We start from the raw sequence: 17,553 nt of genomic DNA, 5'->3' as shown, positions 1-17,553 counted from the left end.
GAACAAAATCAAGTTAAATACAATGAATTTGCACTCAAGGACTCTAACATGTTGGGCCGCTCATCCCAGCCCCTCTGGACCCAGAACTCGGTTGGAGAGTCCCAACTCTGGGATCAGGGCCGTCTACTCCTTCCCGCAGCACCTGCGCACCTGCTGATCCTGAAGCCTGGAAGCTTCGAGAACGGACCCTGCTGTAAGGTGCAGCTGGAAATCCCCGTCACCTGGCCCAGGGTGGACGTGTCGGTATTCACTACGGGACCCAAGCATGACAGCGCTTCTGCTCGCCTTTCCCTGGTACCTGGTAACTGCTTTCCTTTTTTTCTTCCTCCACCACCCTGAGCTGGTATGCTTGATTTTTTTAAAGCCATCTTATTTTTTTATTTACTTTTTTTTTATTATTATCATTTTAAGGTACAGTTCCATAGGTCCTGGGATTTCCATTCTCTCCTCCCCAATTCCCTCCTCCCTCCTCACTGAATTCCGCTATATCATTACCATAGCATAGTTCCTCATACACAGTCTTATGTCCATCATTGCGGGCATGGACAATGGCAGAGAGTCCAGCATCCCATTGTTAAGATATAGTAAACAGTTTCATTGGAAGTCCATCTTTGTCTGCAAGTAGAGATGCATTGTATCCTCACATCTGGACTTGTTAGTCTCTATTACACAGTCACTATACATCCCCTTAAATGCAAAGCCACAAACAAAATCAACAACAGGGAGAAAACAAAAAAAATTAACACCATGAAGTTAAATAACATGCTACTGAATGACTAACGTGTCGCTGAAGAAATGAAAAAGAAAATCAAGAAATTCTTGAAGAAAATGATGCTTCTGTAATGAGCTATGACTCACTGGTTTAGTCTTCTGTCGTTATTTTACTGGGATGTTCTTTGCATTTGCCTTTGGTTTTGTTGGTGCTATTCCTTCTCTCTGTCAAGAGAACATCTGTTTTTTTTTTTTTTAAAGATTTATTTATTTTTATTGGAAAGGCAGATATACAGAGAGGAGAGATAGAAAGAGGAAAATCTTCCGTCCGATGATTCACTCCCCAAGCAACCACAATGGCTGGAGCTGAGCCAATCCGAAGCCAGGAGCCTCTTCTGGGTCTCCCATGCTGGTGCAGGGTCCCAAGGCTTTGGGCCGTCCTCAATTGCTTTCCCAGGCCACAAGCAGGGAGCTGGATGGGAAGCGGGGCCACCAGGATTAGAACTGGCGACTATATGGGATCCCAGTGCGTGCAAGGCAAGGACTTCAACCACTAGGCTATCGCACCGGGCCCGAGAGCATATTTAAGTGTTATTTGTAGGGCAGGTTTGGAAGAGGCATATTCATTCAAATTTTCTTTACTGTGGAAGAATTTTATTTTATTTTCAAAGACAAAGGAAATTTTGCTTGGTATGTTATCCTGGGTTGACAATTTTTTGCTTTTCGAATCTGGAATATGTCACTCCATTCTCTTCTGGCCTGTGGAGTTTCCTGTGAGAGATCTCCTGTGAGTTTGATTGGCATTCCTTTATGTCAATTGATTTTTTCACCTGCACGTTTAAGGATCTTTTCCTTATGTTTGATTGAAGAGAGCTTGAATATCATGTGTCATGGTGAAGATCGCTTTTGGTCTTGGGAGTTCTCTGCCCCTTCTGGAGGTTGGTTTCCAATTTTTTCCCTAGGTTAGAGAAATTTTACTTTATTATTTGATTAAATACATTTGTAAACCCAGCTTCTCTTTCTACACCTTCTGGGACTCCCATAACTCTTATATTTGGCCTTTTAATCATGTCTTTAAATTCTTCAATACTGTTTTTGGCCTGATCCAGCTCTGCTTCCAGCTGTTTGTTTCCCCCTGGTGACAGGAAATATCTTCTAATTCTGAGATTTTTCTTCTGCCTCCTTTATTCTATTTTGGAGACTCTCCACTGTACTTTTCAGGTGTTCCACTGTGTTCTTCATTTCTGATATATCAGCTTTCATTTGATTCTTTTCCAGTGTGACACATTCCTTGAATTCCTTGAATGCCTGCTTTAGGTGCTTCTCATTGTTGACAAGAAGTTTCATTGGCCCGGCAGCGTGGCCTAGCAGCTAAAGTCCTCGCCTTGAACACCCCGGGATCCCATATGGGCGCTGGTTCTAATCCCGGCAGCTCCACTTCCCATCCAGCTCCCTGCTTGTGGCCTGGGAAAGCAGTCGAGGACGGCCCAAAGCTTTGGGACCCTGCACCCGCGTGGGAGACCTGGAAGAGGTTCCTGGTTCCCGGCATCGGCTTGGCACGTACTGTCCAGTTGCGGCTCACTTGGGGAGTGAAACATCGGACGGAAGATCTTCCTCTCTGTGTCTCCTCCTCTGTGTATATCTGACTTTGTTAAAAAAAAAAAAAAGTTTCATCACAAGTGTTTTGAATTCTGTACCCCCCATTTTCTTGATGTATTCCTCAGTGAACTCTGAGGTTGACAAAGGGTTTTGCTTCTTTGCAGGGGAGTCGTCAGCAATATCCATTGTGCCTCTGTCTCTTCTTTTGCCCTTGGTCATTGTACTTCTAGTTATCAGATTCTTCTCCTTGGCGCAGGTTTCTAAGCTCTGTCACCCACAGGTATATAGTTTGCTTTTACTCATTGTAGTTGGCACAAGACTGTTTGCAGTCACATGTGCCACTCCCTGCAGCAAGTTCCAGGTCTGGGTTCTTTTTTTTTTTTTTTAAGGATTTATTCATTTTATTACAGCCAGATATACACAGAAGAGGAAAGACAGAGAGGAAGATCTTCTGTCCGATGATTCACTCCCCAAGTGAGCCGCAACAGGCCGGTGCACGCCAATCCGAAGCCAGGAACCTGGAACCTCTTCCGGGTCTTCTACGCGGGTGCAGTGTCCTAATGCATTGGGCCGTGCTCGACTGCTTTCCCAGGCCACAGGCAGGGAGCTGGATGGGAAGTGGAGCTGCTGGGATTAGAACCGGCGCCCATATGGGATCCCGGGGCTTTCAAGGCGAGGACTTTAGCCGCTAGGCCACTCCTGCCAGGCCCCAGGTCTGGGTTCTTATATTAAGATTTCCACCATGGTCTCTATAGGCCCAGTTCCTGGCTCACCACTCACCACCTCCCATGATAACATGTTGAGGCTGCACCATTGTCTATACAACCTTTCTCCCACTTCTGGTTGGAGCAGGTCCCAGGATTAGGGAGGCAGCAGGTGTCCTATAGGTTAAGCATCATTTGTCCCAGGTTTAAGTATCATTTGTAAGGCAGGTTGGAAGAGGCATATTCTTTCAGCTTTTTTTTTTACTGTGAAAGAATTTTATTTCATTTTCAAAGCTAGGTTGTTGTTAGTGGTAATCTTGCCACAACCTGTTGGCTGTTAGGTCTGAAGGCCACTTGGACGTATTTTGACCCATAAGAAGCCATAGTCGGTATTATTTTCCTGTGGTACCAGTGAGTTCTCACTGAGCTCAGCACATGCACAGCTTACTGTTGTCCCCTGCAGTCTTAAAACCCCTGCCACACTGTACAAAATCGTGCCTGATGTGCCACTACTAGAGTTCTTGATCTGCTGGCCATCAGGTCTGAAGGCTACCCAGACCTATTTTGGTTGGAATCTTTAGGATGCCACGTTGTTGCAGTTCACTGAGCCAGAAATGAGTTCATTCCTGGCTCAGTGCATGTGCAGTCCTGCCCCATAGCCCTTGCCTCCTTAAATGAAATGGCGCCTGATATGCCTCTAAAGGGCAGACTGGGCTGTGAAATCCAACCTGTTCCTGCACTGCCCTTCTAGGACCTGCTGCTCTGTCCCTGTTCCTGATCAATTCAAACAGACCAGCAAAATGGCGGTTCTTTGTTCACCTCTAGAGCTCCCCCAGTAAATGTCCCTTCCCACCTGGTTGCTGGTGCAGTTCCAGCTGCTGGTGGAGTTCAGACTGCCGTTCGCTGAATGCTGCTGCAGTACTGGTCACTGCAACACCACACCATTGTGTCTGCTGCTTTCCTGTGTCTGTCAGTCTCCAGGTGCCCCTCTGCTATTGTTCTGTTCACTCCTATTTCCTGGAATGTGTTCTCTCTGCTTCACACTGGCTAATATTTCTCCGTCTGTTTAAACGTGTCCTTACCCTATTCTGCCATCTTGATTCTCCTGAAGCCCTCTTAATTTTAAAAAGGAATTGTAACTGGGAAAATGAAGTAGGTCCTTTCTCCATGCTTGGGATGGAGACTGAGGAGAACCATTGAAAGAAACAAACACAAAAATGACCTCAAGAGAATGGAGTGACCTCTCCTAGCTGCACCTCACAGGTGCTCTTAGGACTTTGTGCAAGGGAGTCATTTGGGTATTAATTAAAATGCAGGGAATTGTATGCCCAGAAAACACTTCTCTTCCCGTCGGCAGAGCCATTTCAAGCAGGTCTCCCCACCTTGGGCTCACCCACTCTGAGCGGACCTTCATAAGAACCAGACGTGGCAATATCTTGAAAAGATGCCCAAGGGTATAGGTCAGATGTAGACTGTGGCACCTGCCAGAAGATTGGGCACCAACTCGTCCACCATGCAAGTCACTGGAGCTGTGGAAAGTGGGTACACGCACAGAGCCAAGCCGGGGCAGAGTGAGACCTGCAGAGCAGGTGACTCCAGAAGGGAAAGAGAAGGGTCTCCTGGGGCTGCCAGGCTCCCAGCAGAGCTGGGGAAGGAAGCCTCCAGCAGGAGCCTGACAGATGACCATGAGGGCCATGCCCTCCCCCTCCCCAGGACAGATCAATTTTACCCGACCAAGACGAAGGACATTCAAATTCCACGCAATTTTCAGAGCAGTGACCCTGAGAGGTCAGAGAGAAAACAATTTTTTAAAAATGAGGAGGAGCATTTGGTCGAGTGGCTATGGCACTGCTTGGGACACGTGCAGCCTACATCCAATGCCCGAGCTGGAGTCCCAGCACTGTGCCCAACTCCAGCTGCCTGCTCTTGTGCCCCCTGGCAGGGGGAATGGGTGAGCCGGTGAGGACTCAGTCGGGACCAGCTCCCCCAGCAGGAAGCCTGGATTGGGTTCTCAGTTCTTGGCTCTGCCATGGCCCTGCTGGCTTTTGTGGGCGTTTGAGAAATGAGACGTGTGGTAGGAATTGACTGTCTCTCTTTCCGCCTCTCAAAATATATTGCTGAACTTGGCCCCAAGTCTTTGCCTTGAATGCACTGGGATCCTATATGAACGCTGGTTCTAATCCTAGCAGGCCTGCTTCCCATCCATCTCCCCACCGCCCCCCTGTGGCCTGGGAAAGCAGTCGAGGACGGCCCAAAGCCTTGGGACCCTGCACCCATGTGGGAGACCTGTAAGAAGCTCCTGACTCCTGGCTTCGGATTGACTCAGCACCAGCCGTTGCGGTCACTTAGGGATCATCGGACAGAAGATCTTCCTCTCTCTCCTCCTCTTTGTATGTCTTCCTTTCCAATAAAAATAAAATAGATCTTTAAAAAACTTAAAAAATAAAAATATATTGCTAAACGAAATAAGCCAGTAAATCTAAAAGGCAAATACTTAAACAGCTCCATGTTGGCATTTCATCAAGCCATTAGCCTGCCAGGAGTCATGCACAGGGCAGCCAGGCCTTGTTGATCCTGCAGGTGGAAGCACCAGGAAGAAAAGTCTAGAAAGAAGGCCTGCCCTTCTCCTATGCATCCAGAGGCCGTGTGGAGGCCCCTGTACCATACATCGGCATAAGAGAAGCTAGGATGTGAACCAACATTGAGTTAAATATGCTTTACCTTATAAGTCTGTAACAGCAAAATCTAAGGTATGTGTACATATTCCCCTTGGCTGCGTCTGTGGGTTTGTGGCTGACTTAGCCAGTGTAGCTGGTCAAACCAGGAGTCCGGGAGAGTACGTCCTGTGCCTTTGGCCTAGATCACCTTCTGCGGGTGGTGAAAGGTAGGAATCATCAGAATCAAGTTCAACACTGCAGACGCTTCCATGCTTCAGTCCTGACGTCATGAACTGAAACCTAAGTTGCTATGTGAGCAGACAGCCCACAACTTAGGCTGCCAAAACATCTAAGTAAGGCCCAAAGCCAAGTTGTGGCCAGTTTAACTGTATTCCATCCAGAAATACAGCCTGACTACATCGCAATTCTAAATATTTTTTTTAAAGATTTATTTGCCTATTTGAAAGGCAGAGTCCCAGATATAGAGAGTTCTTCCATTACTTTTCTCCTAGATCAGAAGCGAAGCAGCAGGGACTCGAACCAGTAACCATATGGAATGCTGGTGTTACAGGCGGTGACCTTACCCACTGTGACACAACACCAACCCTCATTCTTGAATTTTCATGACCTGTTCTGGTTCTGAAAACTGCCCCATTTGTGACTCATTCGTTGCTCAAACTGTTAAACTTGTTTGAAGCTTCTTTTTTTTTTTTTTAGAAAGATGGATTTCTTTCTTTCAGAGGCAGAGAGATAGAGACAGGGACCAAGTACATTACATTCCTAAGTAATCACAATAGCCTTGGCAGGGCCAGACTGAAGCCAGGAGCTGGGCTCACCTGGTCTTTTCACGTGGTTGGCTTCCTCCCAGGTTCACAAGCAGGCAGCTGCCTGAGAAGCAGAGACAGCGAGCAAGGCGACCTCCTGACCCGGTGCTGGCGTCCCACAGCGCCTGCCAAGTTTTCCCTTTTGACCTCTGTAACCGGAAAAATCAACATAGTGTGCCTCCCGATAGGGGGCACTGAAAGCACAGAAACACTTCCCGCCGAATGTACAGGAGCTGAGCTAGACTAAGCTGAAAGAATCTTATCTGGATGAAATTTAAAAAATTCTACCTGGTAAAGCCTCTGCAGTCTCTGTAAGTGCTGAGATTGTGAAAGATAAGGCAAGGCTAAAAACTAAATTCCAGATGGAAGGAGAGCAAAGTGAGAAGACAGCAGTGTTCTCTGCAGGACTCCAGTCTGCACCCTGTGACAAGAAAGGAAAATGGGGGAAGAGAGGGCTTTGTTCTGTTTTTCCTGGTCAAACCAGTGAAGTTGGAGTGAAGTTTGTGGATTAGAGGCCACGAATGGATTCGCGTTGAGTTCAGATTCTGATAAGTACACCATCATTTTATGTATGTGTTCTTCTGTTAGGAAAATACCTGCTAGAATATTTTGGGCATTATTTCTGCAACTTACTCTCAAAAATGGCTTAGGGGGAAAGTTGTGTGTGCATAGATCCATGCATAGAGCAAGGTAAGGGCAGGTGTCTGGTGTAGTGACATTGTTTGTGGGCCCAGTACAATGGCTCAATGGCTAAATCCTCGACTTGACACACCAGGATCCCATATGGGTACTTGGTTATGTCCCGGGTGCTCTGCATCCCGTCCAGCTCCCTGCTTGTGGCCTGGGAAAGCAGTAGAGGATGATCCAAAGCCTTGGGACCCTGCACCTTTGTGGGAGACCCGGAAGAGGCTCCTGGCTTCGAATCAGTTCTACTTCCACCGTTGTGGCCACTTGGGGAGTGAACCAGTGGATAGGAGATCTGTCTCTCCTTCTCTATGTAAGATCTGCATTTTCAATAAAAATAAATAAATCTTTTAAAAAGTCACTGCTTGTGAGGCTAGCATCCTATGTCATTGCACCACTTCATATCAGAGTTCCAGCTACACTGTTTCTTTTATATATATATAAAAGATCTATATATATATGAAGATCTATTTTTTTAATTGGAAAGGCAGATTTACAGAGAGAAGATCTTCCATCTACTGGTTCACTCCCCACATGTCCACAATGGCTGGAGCTGAGCCCATCTGTAGCCAAGAGTCAGGCGCCTTCCCCTGGTCTACCATGCAGATGCAGGGTCCCAAGGTTTTGGACCATTCTCTGCTGCTTTCCCAGGCCATAAGCAAGACTCTGGATGGAAAATGGAGCAGCCAGGACATGAACCGGTGCTCAAATGGGATGCTGGCTTTTGGAGGTGGAGGGTTAGCCAAGTGAGCCACCACACCAGCCCTTGCTATCCTGTTTCTGATCCTGCTCCCTATTATTGTGCCTGGGAAAGCAGCATAGGATGGCCCAAGTGCTTTGGGCCCCTGCACCCATGTGGGAGATGACAATGGAGCTCTTGGTTCCTAACTTCAGCCTAGCCCAGCCCTGATTATTGCAGTCATTTGAGGGTAAAAGAACAGCAAATGGAAGATAGCTCTCTTTCTCTCCCCCCTCTCAACTTTCTCTCTTTCAACCTTTCAAATAAATAAATGAATCTTGGTGGGGAGCGGGGGAAGACGCTGTTTGAGACATCCATAGTCCACATGATAGTACCTGGCTTTAAGCACTGGCTCTACTTACAGCTCTAGTTTCTGCTAACGTGCACCCTGGGAGGCAGCAGTGGTGACTAATACTCAGGTCTCTGCCTCCATGTGGGCGGCCAGGTTTGAGTTCTAGGCACTTCGCTTCCTTGTGGGCATTTGGTAAGGAAAACAGTAACAGAAGATCTCTCTTACTCCCTAGCTGCCTGCCTCTCTCTTAGTTTAACAAGTAAAAATGAGAGAGAGAGAGCAATTGATTAATAGTATGAACGTGTTACAATGTCAATCATGGAAAGTTTGGGAGAAGGAGGTATGGGCAGTCTTGGTGCAATCCTTGTAACCAATTGTTGATTTTTGAAATTAGGCCAAAATAAATACGGAAACATTGATTCTATTAGAGCAGGAAACATGGCTTTTATGATGTATAATGCAGGTGCATTCAGTGTCACCAAACATGTCAAGCATATTACACCTTGAAAATGCAATAGCAGCTCTCTCTGCCTGCCACCTGGTGTGGAGACATGGAGACCAGCAGGCTGCGACCTGGAAGAGGGGCCTCAGCAAACCCCCGCTTGCTGGCTCCCTGGGGACTCCCAGCCTCCAGAACCACTGGGAAAGAAAAGTTGCTGTTGCTTGTGACTCACACACACACACACACACACACACACACACAAAGTTAGTAAAGTCCACTTCCGGTGGTGATGATCTGACAGTTTAACACCAGGGTATGAAACAATTCACAAGATGTTGCCCATGCATGATGATATAAGAGACAAGCTGCCCTAATCAATGGGTTCAGAACAGAAACCACCAACATTCACAACTATTTAAAAAAGAACTTGAAAAATTTTTTTTAAAGATTTTTCTATTGGAAACTAAGATATACAGAGAGGAGGAGAGACAGGAAAATCTTCCATCCAATGATTCACTCCCCAAGCAACCGCAACAGCCAGAGATGCTCTGATTTGAAGCCAGGCGCCAGGAGCCTCCTCCAGGTGTCTCGTGCAGGTGCAGGATCCCAGAGCTTTGGGCTATCCTGGACTGTTTTCCCAGGCCACAAGCAGGAAGCTGGATAGAAAGCAGGGCTGCCGGGACACAAACCGGTGCCCATATGGGATTCTGGCGCATGTAAGGTGAGGACTTTAGCCACTAGGGTACCGTGTGGGCTCTAAAGAAAATTTTAACATAAAATTTCAGTCTGGATGACTAGGGTCTTGAAATAGATTATCCAACTTGGTGACAGAAGATATAACGATATTTTATATTCTTGAAAATTGCTGAGAGTCAATTTTAAATATATCTTTTAAAGATTTTTATTGGAAAGGCAGATTTACAAAGAGAAAGACACAAAAAGATCTTCCGTCCGTTGGTTCACTCCCCAAGTGGCCACAATGATCAGAGTTGAGCCGATCTGAAGCCAGGAGCCAGGAGCTCTTCTGGGTCTCCCATGTGGGTGCAGGATCCCAAGGCTTTGGGCCACCCTTGACTGCTTTCCCAGGTCACAGGCAGGGAGCTGGATGGGAGGCAGGGCTGCCAGGATTAGAACTGACTTTCACACGGGATCCTGGGACACATTGAAGTAAAGGACTTTAGCCGCTAGGCTACCACGTAGGGCTCCATTTTCAATATTTTACCACAAGAAGGTGATAATTATGTGAGGCAATGCAAATGCAAGCCAACTCAATTTAATCATTTCATTATTTATATGTATTTCAAAATGTGTTGTATATAATATATATAATGCCTGCCAATTAGAAATTCTTAAAATATCTTGTTTCAACTGTTTTTCCTTGTGATTGCTTTACATGAGTTTATAGTTATACACTAGAGGGCAGTTAATAGATGAGCTATTTTAAAGTTGGCTCTCCTTTAGAAATATGTCTAGAAAATGTTGTAACATTTTTCTAAGATTTATGTTATTATTAAAAGATTTACAGAGAGGAAAGACACAGAGAGGTCTTCCATTTGCCGGTTCATTCCCCAAATGGCTGCAAAGGCCAGAGTTGAACTGATTCAAGGCCAGGAGCAAGGCACTTCTTCCAGGTCTCCCATGTGGGTACAGGGGTCCAAGGACTTGAGCTATCCACTGCTTTTCCAGGCCATAAGCAGGGAACTAGATTGGACGTGAAGCAGCTAGAACTTGAAACAATGCCCATATGGGATGTCAGCCATGCAGACAGAGGCTTAGCCTACTAAGCCATAGCACTGAGGGCATGTTTTAACGTTTTTTGTTTAATTTTTAAAGAGTTGTTTATTTTTATTTTTGATGATGTTTACATAATTGATCAGGGTGGGAAGGGTAGAGGATTTTGGGAAAGTGAGTGAAACCATTGTTTCTGAGTTTTCTTCTTCTTCCTCCTGTATCTTGGGGAAGGGGAAAGATAAGAGAAGCCACACCCAGCTTCCCAGCCACCTCAGAACCTGGGGATGGGGAACAGCCACCTGATATCATCCCAGGGTCCCCAGTGTGGACTATGCTCCTAGGGTTCTGCTCCAGTGGTTTTGGTAGTTCTGCAATGCTATCGAGCTCGCTGACCCAAGGATGAGGAAATCCTTCCAAGGCCCCTTGGCTGACATAGTCCACTTCAGAGTCTCCGTTTGCTCAGATATTTGCTGCCAATATTTGGCTGGGGTAGTTGATCAATTTGTTCTGCCCTCCTTCCTCTGCCACGGTACCAGATGTCCTCTGCAGGCCCCAATGCACTGCCATACCCTCCATGTGCATCTGGACATGCCATCCACTGCGCCCTCTTCAGCGACTGAGGAGGCCAGTTCTTGCACATGCACTCTGTGGAATTTCACACCACAGATGCTGAAATTCTCCCCATGGTTGGAATTCTGAGTCCAACGATTCAGCTGGGGGAATCTCCAAAGAAACCTCATCTGAGGCGATCCCGGACTTGACTCCTGTGTGTGCTTGACAGTACAGGGTCTGGCTCAGGCCATCTCTCACATCTGCCTACACACACAGTGCTAGTTGCAATTACTGGGTAATTTCTATCTCAAGCCCCATCTCTTACACAATTCAGCGTATCCTGCGGCCCAGCCCTGCCGGAGTCCAGCTCCAGCTGAGTTCGGAACTCGAGAAGGGTGTGTGGATGAGGCGTAAAGAGGAAAGAAATGGACCACTGTAAGTGATTTCATGATCATAATGGATAATGCAGGAAAGCTGTCTGCTTTATTTATACAGAAACATTCAAACTCTGGCTCAGACTTTTTACGTTTGGTCAAGTGGGTGTTTCCAAGGGTAATTCTGCCATTTGTTTCACCTAAAAACTCTAGAAGTTCCTGCTGCAATTCTTATTCTACAACTCGATCTTGTATCACTAAGAAAAGGAGAACCTAAAGATCAAGGAAAGAATGAAGTCCTAAATACAGGTCCCTTGATTAGCATAAGGTCAATGGGGACAGCCAACACAGTAGGAATAGAAGGCCCTTTTGCAAGACACTATTATTGACATTAACCTCCAAGCTCGCATTGAGTAAAAGGCCAACTCCACAGTAGCAAACAATGCCTGAATGGATTAGAGTTCTTCTGCAGGTTGGTCCAGTGTCCATGCAAAGGAAGGTGGAGCTGCATTCAGGTGGTTGTGGAGACATCCACTGGGCCCTGCCATACAGCGGGAAGTTCCTTGTGGCCCTGCCTGCAATGGAACAATACTTTTCACAGCTTCGTGTCCCCCGCATCCACTGCACGGACCCCAGCACAGCCCAACAGAGCACACTGCACATTCAGCCCTCACATACACCAGTGGAAGTTGCAGCCTAGTTGGAAAGACCCCTAGTAGTCCCCACCAGGCCTGCTCCCAACCCTGGTTCCTATGCTTGCCAGTGTGTGCCGTGGACTGGTCTAGTCTGTCCTGCTGCGTCCCATTCAGCTCTCATACACATCAATGGCTGTTGAAGCCTAGTTCAACCCAGCAGACCCCACTATCCAGCCCACACTCATGCTGGTGTGTGCCACCACCTGTCTAGCCTGACAGGCCCCCAGCCCTGGTTCTCATGCTCACCAGTGGGGGTTGTAGCCCATTAGAGAGGTGTCCACAGTTTCCCTACTGGGCCTACTCCCAGTCCCGAATCTTGTACTCTCTGGGTGGTTCTGCAGTCTAGCTTGATAGGATTTGTTCCCAGTCCCAGCACTTGCCAGCTGATGCTGCTGTGGCAAAGTGCAACCAGCCCGCACCTTCTCTGGCCTATGCATACACCAGTGGGTACAGTTGGCTAGCCCAACCTGGCTCTCTTCGTAACCCAGCTCACATGCAGGCCAACAGGTATTGTAGCCTTGCTCAGCCTGATTCACCCCCAGTCTGAGTTCTCATGCTCGCAAGTGGGAGCAGAGGCCCAGCTGGGGAGCCCATGCTGCCCCCCTAGCAAGCTCATACAACTCCCCCTGGGTCTCACATGGACTGGTGGGTGCTGTAGCTCAGTCTGGCGTGGCCCACCTTACCTCGGCATTTGCCAGCAGATGCTGTAGCCTGACCCAGCTGGGTCTGTGCCCCGTTCCAGGTCATGCTGATGGGTGCTGCGGCCTAACTCAGCCCAGCCATCCCTCAGAACCAGGCTCTAATGTGAACTGGCTGGTGTTGAGGCCCAAAGCAGCCTGTCCTGCACCTTGCCTGAATCACATGATCAGCAGTGGGAGTTACAGCCCAATAGGGAAGTGTCCCATGTTCCCCCACAAGGCCCAATCCCAAGCCCAGATTTCATGCATGCCAACAGGTGGTAGACCCTTACTCTGCAGTCTGTCTCCTCTGTTCTGGTCTATGTATGAGCTGGAGGATGTTGTGGCCCGGCTTACCCCACACCCTATTTTTGAATCTGCCTGCAGGTGCTGCAGCCTGGACTAGCCAAGCCTGTTCTCAACCCCAGAACAGAGGGTTCCACAGTCATGCCTAGCTCCGCCCATCACTACCCACAGCTCTTGAACAAGCCAGTGGAGAGGTTGCAGTTCCACAGGAGTGAGCCCACATAAACTCCACAGAATCTGCCACCAGATCTTATTCTCTCAAGTGCTGGTTAGTGTCATGACCCAGCCTAACATTGCCTGTCTACTGTTCTCTCACAGTCAAGTACTGTGATCTAGCCCTGCTAGGTAGGCCCCCAACCCTGACTTTAGTGTGTGCCACTGAGTGGTGGTTGGCTATAGTCAATGCTAACTAGCCCAGCTCAGGTCTCCCGTGTGGGCTGGTGCATTGGTCTGACCCAGAAAGGTTCCCCCAGTTTGCCCTCCAAACTGCTCAGTCTCAGCCCCCTCACTTACCTGCAAGTTTAGTGGCCTTGTCAATGAAAGACCCTTGGTAATTATTACTTACCTGCAACATACTCCCTCAGCAGTCCTCTCTCCCCTCACTCCCTCCCCTGTGCAAACTGCTCTGTATCCTCTACTATGGTATCACATGTCCTCTACAGGCCACAATGAACTAAAATATCTGGGTATGTCATTCACTGCTCCGTCTAAGCCACTGAGGAGGCTCAGTTCTGCAAGAACAGTAGCCATGTCCCTCAGAGTTCATTCCTCACCTGGACATGAACCCTCACGTGCCCTTGTAAGGCACACATCCAGGCCCCCATGAACATGCCACTGGGCGGCCCCGGGTTTTCGTCTGGCACCATTGGTGTCCCAGGCTGCCTGAACTAAGCTGTGCCTGGCCCCTGCTGAGGCTCATGGGCTGGCTCCCACCATGTTTTCACATTTTAACTTTGTATTTTTATCTAGGAAAAAATACACCCCAAAAAGAATAAACTTTGTTTATTTATGAAGGATCATAAATATTTAATTTGAGAGGCAGAGAAAGGGAGGAGGTAGGGGAAATGGCTCTCACTTGCTGGTTCACTCCCCCGATTCCCAAAATAACCAAGGCAAAGTGGGACTGAAGCTGGGAACCAGGAGCTCAGTCCAGATTTCCTATGGGGGTGGCAGGACTCAATCCCTGGAGCCCCGATCTTGCCTCCCGGGTCTGCATTAGCAGGATGCTAGAGCCAGATGCCAGAGCCAGGAAACCAACCAGACAGTCCCATGTGGTACACAGACATCAAGACTTGATTCTTGCTAGAGCAGGAAATGAAGCTTTTGTTACTTATAATAAGCATGAATTATAAATAGTGAATTACAAATAGTGAATTAATCACTATGCTAACTCCTTCCCCTAGAGCTATGTTTTTCTTAAATTATTTTTTTTAGTTCAGGCAAGGTTATGTATTTTTAGTGGGACTGAAAGTCACCAAAATAGCAAAGGCAGTTACAATGGAGCATTTGTCAGGATATTCTGTTGATGATCAATAAGATAAAGATGTACATGATTTATAAATCATGATATCTATCTATCCCATCAAAGTCCCTTTTTGTGCCTTCACTTTAGCAAAATCTTCATTTACTGTTGCTATCAGTATGCACATTGTGTCTACATAAGTAATGACAAGTTAGATGATCTTTATTACATCGTTGTTCTTAGCCTTTATTCATTTCAATTTGGAGAAATTTCGTCCTACAAAAACAAAAGAAGTTAAAATTTTAAGTACATTAAAAAAATTTTACTAGAGAGGCAGAGAAACAAAGAGAAAAACCCACAAAGAGGGTGCTGCCTCAGCTGGTTGGCTCTCCAAATGTCTGTGATGGCAAGCTGTGGCTGGGGAGCCAGGAGCCCATGTGTGTGCCTGGGACCTAATCACCAGAGCCATCACCCCTGCCTCCCATGGTGTGCGTTAGCAGGAAGTAGGAACAGTCAGGAGACAGAACTTAGGCACCATGCTATAGGACCCAGGCATCCCGACGGGCGTCTTATCCACTAGGCCAAAAGAAGTAAAACTCACATGGCTGGGATTGTGGCCCAACTGGTTAACTTGCTGCCTCTGGTGCTGGAATCCCGTGTCCGAGCACTAGTTCAAATCTTGGCTGCTCTGCTTCCAATCCAGCCCCCTGCTAACGCCTGGGAAGTCAGCAGAAAATGGGCCCAAGTGCCTGGGCTTCTGTCACCTTGGGCTACCTGGTTGGAGCTCTGGGCTCCTGGCTTCAGCAATGCTAGATGTGAAATAACCAGACAACACAGATTTAACATTCATTTTCTCAGATGCTCAGATTTTCCCTAGAGCATCTCTTATCTGGCAAACCAATTCTAACCATTTTTGTTTTAATTTGTTTGAGAGGTAGAGATTCAAGGAGAGACAGAGTTTCCATCCGCTGGTTCAGTCTCCAAACTCCCCAAATGCTCACAGTGCAAGGGCTGAGCATGGACAGAAGCTGGAAGCTAGCGTTTCAATCCAGGTCTCACCTATGGATGGCAGGAAATCTAGCACTTGAAACATCCCCTGCTGCCCCCCGCCCCCCCCCCCCCACCCGGGTCTACAGTAGCAGGGAGCTGGAGTCAGGAGCCAGAGCTGGGAATTGAACCCAGATACATCCAAACTTATCTTTTTCCCTCTCTCAAAAAAAAAAAAAAAAAAAAAAATTGAAGGGAAGAGTTGCAGAGAGATGGGGGAGGGGGATAGTGGGTAGGGATCTTCCATTCATTGGTTCACTCTCAAAATGGCTGCAGTGGTTGGGGTTGGGGTGGTGCCAGGTCAAACCAAGAGCCAGGAACTTTAACCGGGTCTCCCATTTAGGTTCAGTGGCCAAGCTCTTGGGCAATACACCATTGCTTTCCCAGACACACCAACAAGGAGCTGGCATAAAGTGGAGCAGCTGAGACTCAACCCAGTGCCCATATAAATGTCGGCATTGCAGGCAGGCAGGCAGTTTAACCTGCCAGACCACAACACCAGGATGCAGGTGTCTTAACTGCTAGGCTCACCAACTGTCCCCTTACTGTTGCAATATGATAAATATCTCAAGAACCAGAAATTGGGTCATGAAGACAAGTTAAAAAAATATTTTTGGCTCTACTCAGACATAATATTCCATTATTGAAAAATCCATTAAATTCATATAACCAGCAAGAACAAATTTGATAACTGTTTTGGGTGTTTTTTCTCTAACATAAAAAAATTTTATAAAAATCATTACTCAAATCCTTTTGTGGCCTTTAAAATAGGATCCATTTCAAAAGTCAGCAGCAACAAAAACCCTAAAAATCTTCATGGCATTCAGGCACAATGGCTTTTTGTTGGGAGGACACAGCACAAGAAAGGCAGGGTAGTACTCGCCTGGGGCCTGGAGGGTGTTGGTTTACCAGGGCAACGGCTTATAGTTTCTGGTGAGAGCTGAGTGCCGAGTCTTTAGGGAAGGCACTTGCCTGGTCAGACATTGTTCCTGTTTTGAATGCATTCTTTATCGCTTTGACATTTTCTGTATGCTGGTGATATGAGTGTGGGGGGTTTTATAAAGTTCAAGGCTAGAGCAAGCTTCCTTTGGCCTGGCTCAGAGGCAGTAGCTCTGGGAACTTGACACTCCCCCGAGGGTACAGCCCTGCAGTGTCTGCCCTGTGGTTCCTCCCTGTGCTACTGTTGCGTGCTGGACTCCCAGCAGCTTCCTAGTATCTGGTGTGGATGCTACAACTTGGGCTCAGCTATAGAGAGCATGGGGCTTTGGGCTTTTACCGACTAATAACAACACATTTACTGAGGACTTGGGAGATATCACAGACCAGGCCAAGCATTTTATTATATATGTATCAATTAATCCTTTTTTTTTTTTAAAGATTTATTCATTTTATTACAGTCAGATATACAGAGGAGGAGAGACAGAGAGGAAGATCTTCCATGCGATGATTTACTCCCCAAGTGAGCCGCAACGGGCCGATGCGCGCCGATCCGATGCCGGGAACCTGGAACCTCTTCCGGGTCTCCCACGTGGGTGCAGTGTCCCAATGCATTGGGCTGTCCTCAACTGCTTTCCCAGGCCACAAGCAGGGAGCTGGATGGGAAGTGGAGCTGCCGGGATTAGAACCGGCGCCCATATGGGATCCCGGGGCTTTCAAGGCGAGGACTTTAGCCGCTAGGCCACGCCGCCGGGCCCGTATCAATTAATCCTTAAAACTAGTAGAGGGCCAGGCGCCATGGCCTAGTGGCTAAAGTCCTTGCCTTGCATGCACTGGGATGCCATATAGGTGCTGGTTTGTGTTACAACCACTCCACTTACTTCCAGCTCCCTGCCTGTGGCCTGGAAAAGCAGTGAAGGACCACTCAAAGCCTTGGGACCCTGCACCCACATGGAAGACCCAAAAGAAGCTTGGCTTCTGGCTTCGAACTGGCTCAGCTCAGCCATTATGGCCACTTGGGAAATAAACCAGCAGATGGAAGATATTTATCTCTGTCTGTCCTCTCTGTAAATCCGACTTTCTAACTGAAGTAAATAAATTTTTAAAAAATTAGTCTAGAA

Source organism: Ochotona princeps, chromosome 2 (genome assembly GCF_030435755.1).
Source record: "Ochotona princeps isolate mOchPri1 chromosome 2, mOchPri1.hap1, whole genome shotgun sequence".
NCBI lineage: Eukaryota > Metazoa > Chordata > Mammalia > Lagomorpha > Ochotonidae > Ochotona > Ochotona princeps.
The sequence above is the reverse complement of the archived record's forward strand: the minus strand, read 5'-3'. Positions refer to the sequence as shown.